Here is a 10,224-nt window from a genome sequence, read left to right on the forward strand (position 1 = left end):
TATTCTGTAATATCTAAGTCTTCATCATCATCATCTGCTTGTTGATCCTTTATTAGTCGACAGGTAGATATCTGATCTGTTCCAGATACACACTTAGCTGACAGTGATCTCTGAAGCGGTGTCTTTGAATTTGCTCTTACAATATCTAAACGAGATGAATTTTGGAAAACCTCTAAATCCTCATCAATCTTTTGTATATTTTGGTAGGCAGCAGTGTAGACCTCTAAAGCCTTGCCATGAAATAACATTTCGATAGTGATAAATTTGGAAAATATATTCTTGATATCCTTTGTTTTCTGCTTTTCAAAATTGTCAGTAGTTTCCTCTAAATGACGAGTGATTCGGGTAGCATCCATTGTACTCTCTGTAATTCAGTTTCTGCCTGTGAAATTATATGACGATCAGATGGGTTTCGTTGACTTGTCCTTTCTGAGTTAACTGCTGAGCTTCTCGATTCCTGGCTGTTAATGTTACTTTGAGGTCCTCTCGTTTCATTTTTACAATGGTTCCATAAGCTTTCAACTACTTTGGCTTCAAGTCTTTCAACCTCAGCTTGGCGATAATCCTGAAGTTTGGCAAACTCATCAACAAAGTTTTTCAGGCCTTGCTTTAGGTTCGGGGTCTCTGTAGAGGCATACACGTTGATTTCATTCACTAGGAGGTCTGCTTTGTCTCGCAGTCTGGCAGTTTTCCACACATAAGCAGCAAAGATTTGGCACAGCTCTCCAAAATGCTTCTCCACATTTGTGACAGCATCTTGCAGTTGTCTAGTTTGAGCATCCTGGCTTTCCAGGCTGTGCCTCAACATCTTGCCTAGCGCACCGCCGGGGACCCTGGGGCTGGTTAACCACTGGGGCTCGGAGACAACCAGGCACCAAGGCCGCCTCCTCCACCGCCTGGAGCCTATAGCTTGCTTTCTAATTCATTAATTTGTACCATCAGTTTTAATTCCTCTCTTTAGTATACTTAGGTATACTCTCTGAATCTTCCCTAATTTCTTGGACTAAGAAATTTAAACTTTTTAATCTACTTTATTTATTTTGGTTTAACATTTTGTAATCATTTATATCTATTCTATATCTATGGCTATGTATCTATATCTATTTTTTTCAATAATTAAACCCATGTGAAGGTACAATTGGATTTCTAGGTATCTTGAAGTGTTTTAACATGTTATATTCCATAAGAGCAATTTAAAAATGAAGCTAGGGAAGAAAGGAAACATCGAAATGTGTGACAAAGGATAAAAGGTGAACCAATGCAACAGTAATACTGACAAGACAGTATGTTGTAAACTGTAAAACTTGACCTGGGGGAGAATTGGGGTGGAAGGAAGGTGGGAAAAAATTAGGGGGGAGGTAACAGGTAACAGGTTTGACAAGAAATGTATTCACTACCTTATATATGTAAGTGTAATCCCTCTGTACATCACCTTGACAATAAAATTAAATTTTTAAAAACAGAGAATGCTTTTAAAAACTAGATTTGAAGGAAAATATAGATATTAAAAAACCTGATAGTAAAAAATAAATTAAAAACTGTTTATCTATTTCAAAATACAACATAATAAACCTATTATGTATTAAAATAGCCAGCATCTTTGTGAGTAAAATACCCACACTTATCAAACTAAAATATATGTAGGAAAAAATGAAGACCTTGCTTTAGGTATTTGCAATCCCCTTAATATCTGACTTATTTACAATATATCCAAATATTTGCTTTTGCATTCAATTTGTTTTATTGTTTTGTTTGAATTATATTGAGAAGATTCAGTCATACGTGGATATATATAGAAAAAGGAAAGAGTATCTTAGTCGTGTTTTATGATGGTAGACATTTTTATGACACTATGTTATATCAATAACTAGCACCTTAAATGTTTGCAATCTTGGATAAAACCATGTAAGTAAGTACCTGGTACCCAGGAAGCAAAGAAATCCTAGCAAAAAGAACAACATTGCAGGTATCACAATACCTGATTTCAAAGTATAGTACAGAGTCATAGTAATAAAAACACTGTGAAGCTGGCAAAACAAAAAATACATATACACAAATCAAATACAAAAGAAGATCCAGAAATATATCCACACATATGCAGCCATCTGCTATTTGACAGAGGTGCCAAAAACATATGTTGGAGAAAAGACAGCTTCTTTAGCAAATGGTGTAGGGAAAACCAGATATCCACATGTAGGAGACTGAAATTAGATCTTCTCTCGCCTTGTACAAAAATCAATTCAAACGAAGCAAATATGTTAATGTAAGACCTGAATTCTTGAAACTACTAGGGGAAAGGCATGAAGATACAGGCATAAGGATTGGTTTTATTAATAGGATTTCAACTGCTCAGGAAATAAAAACAAAAACCAACAAATATGGCTGCATCTAATTTAAAAGCACTGTACAGCAAAAGAAACAAGTTCCATAATAAACAAGTTACAGATTAACAACAAAAAAAAAACCTGCCTGCTATTTATCAGACAAGAGATTGATATCCAGAACATGTGAAGAGCTGAAAAAGTACATGCCAAAATAACAAGTAATATAACTAATAAATAGGTGAGTAAATTGGACTGGTCTCAAAAGCACATGTATTAATGCAAATAAAAGCATGAAGAAATGTTCAGCATCCCTGACAATAAATGAAATTCAAACCAAATTAATCAAGATTCCATCTTACTGCCTCACTTAAAAAAAACAAATATTAACAAATGCTGGCAAGAATGTGGAGGCTGAAGAATTGGGCTGGTGAAGAGAAACCCTAGATACACTGTTGGTAGAAATGTTAAAGAATCCAGACAGTATGGAAATCAGCATGGAGGTTATACCAGCGAATCTAAAAATGGTACTACTACTGTTTGATCCAGCTATACGACCAACTCTTATATATCCAAAGGAATATAACTCAACATAGGGTACAGATACCTGTACACCATGTTAACTCAGCACTATTCACATATACACAAACGCACACGTGTGTATGCACACACACATATACATATATACGTATATATACAAACACACAATGGAGTATTATTCAGCCATTAAGAAACATAAAATCATGTCACTTTTAGAAAAATGGATGGAACTGGAGCTCATCACATTGAGCAAAATAAGCCAGACTAAGAAAGCAAAGATATCATATGCCTTCTCATGTGGCATCTGAAACTTAAAAAAAAAAAAAGAGTGAATAATGTGAGTGTAGAACAGAAGAAATAAAAATGGCAAAGAAATATATGAGGGAATCTTCAACATCCTTGGCAGTAAAGGAAACGCAAATAAAAACAACTCTGAGATACCACCTCACCCTAGTTAAAATGGCCTATACTCTGAACTCAGGCAACAACAAATGCTGGAGAGGGTGCCGAGAAAAAGGAACCCTTCTCCACTGCTGTTGGGAGTGTAAACTAGAACCACCCGTCTGGAGAACAGTATGGAGGTTCCTCAAAAAACTCAACATAGACATACCCTATGACGGTGCCATACCACTCCTAGGCATCTATCCTGAACAATAGGATCCAGGATAACAAAGACACTTGCGCATCCATGTTTATCACCACACAATTCACAATATCCAAAATATGGAAACAACCCAGGTGCCCCACTACAGATGAATGGATCCAAAAAATGTGGTACCTGTACACAATGGAATTTTACACTGTGGTTAGAAATGATAAAATAATGACATTTGCAGAGAAATGATCAGATCTTGAACAAATAATGTTGAGCAAGACAAGTCTAGAACACAGAGAGCACATGGTATCCCTGATATGTGGATGTTTGGGGGGGTGGGTATATCACTAGAAATTGTGTCTATAAAATAACAAACTTCTTTTTCCAATGATATTTCCACATGTTTTGGTCAGCGACTTTACAGTATGTCTCTAAAACCAAACAATTACTAAATAAACATAAAACTGTTTAGGACTGACTTACCAGAGGATCACAATAGCTCAACAGTTATGTACACATGATTATATAAGATGAGGATACGCAAAATGAACTCCAAGAGATGGAAACAGGAGGATTTTATTGTTGTCAGTTATGTTTATTGTACTCGGTGAATTTCCAATGCGTACCCTCTGTGGCCACTGTGTATGATTTTGGTACACTGGATATTGTATATATGTTTATCTGAGCTAGGGAAAAAAAAAGAAAAATGAGGGAGGGTATAACAAATACAACAAGAAATGTACTCACTACCTTATTATGTAACTGCAACCCCTCTGTACATCACCTTGACAATAAAATTTTTTTAAAGAAGTTAAAAATTTTTTTAACCCCAAAACAGTAAATAGCCATTTCATGCATCTTGCTCTTTTGCACCTTTTTAATCTTGCTTTTTTCTCTTTTTTGAGTGATTAAAAGAAATGAATAAATGTATTTTTCCTTATAACTACTGGACCCAGGGAACCAAGCAAAAGAGCATAACTCCTTCTAAACAATTTAAACTAGGTAACAGATAAGTAAGGATATGTGTTCCTAAATCAGGTTTCCCTTAATTCGTTTTATTATTAACTTTTCACCTAGCACATAAGAATTCACACAGAGAAGCCAGCAAAAATGGTTTTATTTTTGTTTTTAATGGTTGGTATTTTTTGTTTTAATGGTTTTACTTTTCCAAGAGGAAAAATATTTACCAGAGCATCATCTTACCACTTTCAAAAGTTCTACACTGGAAGGAAGGGAGGAAGAGTGAGAAAATGTAATCATTCTATTTGGTATACACTATGTGGTCCATGTAACTTGTGGAAAGGGATATTAGAGGTTAACTGGAGGAAGGCAAAGGAAGGGTGATATTCTCCAAAAAAAAGAAATGTACTCATTATCTGATTTATGAAATGGTAACCCCTTAATAATAATAACACCTTAATAATAATAAAATATTAAAACTTCTGTACCATTATTGTGGAATAGAAAATGTCAAGCTATTGTTTGAAAACACAGGTTATTTTCAATAAAGCAAATGAACTGCAGAGCAATCAATTCTCTGCCTTCTATAAGATTTAGGCACTTCTGCTTTAATAAACTCCTTTATTAAGAAAGTTTCCTTTCAAAAGCATATCCTGGCATTATATTTTAAAATGATTCTATTATCATTTCATGAAACCATCTTGAAGCTCGTTACCTTTGACAAGGTAGTTTATTGTAGACTTCCTGATGACCAAGAGCTAAAGACCACAAAATCAAATTTAACCTTTCTCATTGTGTAAGTGCTCATATAGGGAAGATTTGTGGTGCAATGTTTAAACATTTACAAATAGCTTTAAGAAATGTTAAAGATGCTGCCTTATTGACATTTTTCAGTAATGTCAAAATATTTTAGGTAATAATACATATATAGTTATCATATATGTTGGGTATTGTTATAAATCTATAAAATTAAAACCCAAATTTCCCTAGGCCTTGGAGTGATATACTCTTATCTCCATTTTATAGATAATGAAACAAGACACTGAAAGTCGAACTCACTGTAGGTCACAGGAGCCATTACAAATGCCTGAGGTAAATCAGGTTATAAACAAAAGGTTTATTTTCCCTCAGAGTTTTGGAAGTTTCAGTCCACATCGATTTTTCCCACTGCTATGGGGCTGTGAAGAGACAACAACATGCCATAATGAAAACAGAGGGTGGAGCAAAACCACTTACATATGAGGCAGGAAATTGAAAGAGACAAAGAGAAAAGGACCAGTATCTCACATCCCTTTTGAAGCTATACCCCCTCCCCAGTGATCTAAAGACCCCCAAGCAGGCTGCATCTTTTAAAGGGGTACAACACTTCCACACAGTGCTATATATAAGCCTGGGATCAAGTCTGAAGTTGGAAACCTTAGAGTCATACTTCAAATCCAAACTATAGCCTGGAGCAAGAAAATGTCTGATCCTGCTTCAATTCTTAGCCATTTGGATTCTCTCTTACTAAGTCACTTGGTGTTTGTATATGTCTGAGGTTTATTTGACATGAGAACTATAATTTTGAAAGACAAAAAAATTAAACATATTTCTTCCATATCACAAAGACATTTGTTTACATCAAAGGCAACATACCCTATCTGTGGGATTCAGCCACAAATAGTTTGGTCTTCTTTACCATTGTACCAGAAAGAAGATAGATAATATTTATGAGAAAAGCATAAAGATCCTTCATAAACATGTTGTTATTTTAATAGTTCTATTGGACTACACATCTTTATTTCTTTCTAATGATGCATAACTCATAAATACTAAGCAACCTAAAATCATCCAAAAGCAGAACTGAAAATCAAAAGCAGCCTGGTTCTTTCTGCCATTCCTTACCTTGGTCCTTACCAACTTTACTACCACTAGAAACTCAAAAACCCTGAACTAAAGTAAGAACTCTCACCTAACCCATAAAATAAGCTCCTCTAAATAAAAATGTAATTTTCTCAATTGTAATACCTTCAGTCTGTTGATATTTCTCTATGGACTTGGTAATAGATTCAACTCTGGGGTCTATCAGATTTTAGTGTTCATATTGTCTTTCTTGTTGTTTCAAAATACCTTTACTTTTAATACCAATATTAGTTCTTTATTATAGCTTCTCTACAGTTGAATTTTGGGTATAAGAAAGTAAACTTCAGAGGGGCACCAGTGGCTCTTGCCTAGAGGAGCCTTGCATCACCTCCTATCCGTTTGACATGGATCCAGGGGAGGAAAAGCCTCATAGGCAAGGCCCGGGGCTGAGACTGCATTTGTTTCTCCTACTTCTCCTCTCATTGCTAAAGACATGCTTTATAATTAGTATAGTTGTATTTGTAACATATTTTCTGGGAGATAAGGGCATTGAAGAGAAGAAAGTGCATGACTATGTGACTGACACAATAATAACTACTTCCTCACCAGTGGAGGAAGTGGCAGCTGTTAAAGCCCAGGATTGCTGCAATGGGAAAAACCTGCAAGAGAGCTGTATGAGCAACTTAGAAAGAAATCTATTAGTGATGAAGAGAAAGACCTAGAGTCCAATAAGCCTCCCATGCCCCTAGCTTTAAGAGCTAGAAAACCCATTTTAAATCCCAAAATTTAGACTTGGTATTGGGGCCCTACAACCCTGTCCACAAAAGAGAAACTGTTAATTCCCACCATAGGAGGACCTTTCTATGAGGCATATATGATAGGAAGTAGGATTTGGAAGGCCCTCACAGGAGCAGCAATTAATAGGAAAAGGTTGTTGACCACACTTAGCCTGGAAAGATTTTGGACAGGATATTATGACCATGAGGGGAAAAGGGAAGTTAGGATTAATGGCAAAACAGTGAGATGCACAAATCTTTCTATTTGGGAGAGAATAAGGTAGTTTGGAAAGCCATGGTACACAAATGACTTAACATAAAAAGAAAAAATGGGTAAACAGTTAAAAAAGTGCTTAAAGAAATGTGTGCAGGAGAACATCCACAAAAAAGATGTACTTATGCCTATTTTGAACCTGACAGTAAAGTGATGTTACCTGTTTTATCTCTTATCTTGTTTATTTGAGCGTGCTGCCTTTGTTTTTTGGCCAGGTTTGCCAGGGGTCTGTCTATCTTGTTGATTTTTTCAAAGAACTAACTCTTTGTTTTGTTGATTCTTTCGATGGTTTTTTTTGTCCTGACAGTAAAGTGAAAGGATAATGGATTTTAAAACACAATTACAAAAAAAGAGAGAGGCCCTTTGAGATTTTACAATTACTAACCATATTTACAATTTACATACTTACAATTACTAAGTATCTGATTAATTTACTTGACATTTGGTAGGATAAATAAAAAATAATGCAGAAACTGCAAGCTCTAAGATAAAGAGATGTCTCACACCTCTGACCAAAACTTTATTGTGGTTAGAAACCCAATGTCTAGTCGGGCAGGATGTGTTAAAATAACTATAGACAGCTGAGCAATATACAAACAATTGGTTAGAGTTTACTGAAAAAGAAAAAAACCTTGGAGTTATATGTAGAAGATACTTACTTTAAATAAATGCTTTTATGTAACCATTTTCCTGCTTAAAATAGTATAAATAAAGACCTCTGAGATATTTGGGCCAGTGACTAACTCACCACTTTTGACTCCATGTCTCTGACTCCTGTGCTAACTCCACACTACTTCTTGGTACCCTGTCGACTGCTGAAGCTGGTCTTTGGCACTTGTCTATAATCCTAGCTACTCGGGAGCTGAGATCTGAAGATTCTTATTCAAAACCAGCCAAAACAGCAAGATCCATGAGACTCTTCTGTCCAATTAACCACTAGAATGCCAGAAGTAAAGCTGTGGCTTAAGTAGTAGTTCACTACTTTGAGCATGAAAGTTCAGGGACAATGATGAAAACTTAAAAAATCTGAAAAGAAGGGGCTGGGAATATGGCCTAGTGGCAAGAGCTCTTTCTTTGTATACATGAAGCCCTGGGTTCGATTCCCCAGCACCACATATGTAGAAAATGGCCAGAAGTGGCACTGTGGCTCAAGTGGCAGAGTGCTAGCCTTGAGCAAAACGAAGCCAGGGGCAGTGCTCAGGCCCTGAGTCCAAGTCCCACGACTGGCCACAAAAAAAAAAATCTGAAAAGAAGAAATTAAAGCAGATTTAAGGAAATGAAAAAACCTTCCATGCTCCTGGTTTGGAAGGAGTAACATCATGAAAATAGCAATACTGCCCAAAGCCCAAAGCAATTGACATCCTCAATGCAATACCCATCAAAATCCCCACATTCTCCAATGATAACAGAAGAAGCAATCCAAAAATTCATATGGAATAACAGGAGACCTCACATAGCAAAACAATCCTTAGCAGGAAGACCAGTGATGTAGGAAAATCAATACCAAACTTCAAACTGTGTTACAAAGCCATAGTAATAAAACCAGCTTGGTACTGGCACAAGAATAGGACTGATAGAAGACCCAGAAATGAACCCAAGACCTACAGCCATCTAATATTTGATAAGGGAGCCAAAAACACAGGATACATGAAATATAGCCTCTTCAAATGCTGTTGGAAGAATTGTCTGTACATGTGCAGAAAACTGAAGTTAGATCCTTATGTATCACCCTGCACCTGAATCAATTCCAAATGGATCGAAGAACTCAATATAAACCTGGATGCCATGAAAATATTATAAGAAGGGATAGGGGAAACACTTGGTATAGGTTGAAACTTGCTAATAAAGATCTAGAATCACAACAAATCAAAGAAGCCTAGATAAATGGGATTGCATCAAACTGAAGTCTTCATGGACTCTATGGTCTCCCTCAAAGGGAATAATTAGCACAGGTTTAGGCTAGTCACAGCAGAGGATCACAAGAGCCTAATAGCTATGCCCTTATGAACGCATAAGATAATGCTAAGTGAAAAGAACTCCATGTTATGGAAACGAGTGTTATATCATGGTTGTAATTACTTTCAACATGCCATGTGAAACCGTAGCTTCTATTGTTGATGATCGTCTTGTAGCCCCTTCCTGTGGTTGTACCCACACTATCACTCTATCTCATCTAAGTACACTGGATACTGTATATACTGGTATTGAAACTAGGGAAGTGAAAGGGAATAACAAAATTGAGAGACAAAGGATAAAAGGACAAATGACTCCAAAAGCAATACTTGCAAAACCATTTGGTGTAAACCAACTGAACAACTCATGGGGGAGAGGGAAAAGGGGAAGGGGGAGGGAGGAATGAGGGAGGAGGTAACAAACAGTACAAGAAATGTACCCAAGGCCTAATGTATGAAACTGTAACCTCTCTGTACATCACTTTGACAATAAATAAGGATAAGCAAAGGATATAGCTACAAGGATACACAGAAAGCCCATAGAATAAGAGAAGATTTTTACTAGCTTTGCAACAGACAAGTGCCTTATATCTAAGATATATTTACAGTTCAAAAACTTAAATGGTCCCAAACAAATCCTCAAAGAAACAGCAACCCAATTAGTAAATATGCTAAAGACTTAAACAGAGATTTCTCAGAAGAAGTAAGAATAGCCAATAGACGCATGAGGAAATGTTCAACATCTTTGGCCAAAAAGAAATGTGTATCAGGGGCTTGGAATATGGCCTAGTGGCAAGAGTGTTTGCCTCATATACATGAAGTTCAATTCCTCAGCACCACATATATAGAAAATGGCCAGAAGTAGCGCTGTGGCTCAAGTGGCAGAGTGCTAGTCTTGAGCAAAAAAAGAAGCCAGGGACAGTGCTCAGTCCCTGAGTTCAAGGCCCAGGACTGCCTCCCCATC

At 36.4% G+C, this 10,224-nt stretch overlaps 1 pseudogene; it reads right to left on the reverse strand.

The window, feature by feature from the left end:
- Positions 1-2: 2 nt before the first annotated feature.
- LOC125350876 lies at positions 3-826 on the reverse strand (annotated as a pseudogene).
- Between the last annotated feature and the right edge of the window lie 9,398 nt (positions 827-10,224).

Source organism: Perognathus longimembris, chromosome 4, assembly GCF_023159225.1.
Source record: "Perognathus longimembris pacificus isolate PPM17 chromosome 4, ASM2315922v1, whole genome shotgun sequence".
Taxonomy (NCBI): domain Eukaryota; kingdom Metazoa; phylum Chordata; class Mammalia; order Rodentia; family Heteromyidae; genus Perognathus; species Perognathus longimembris.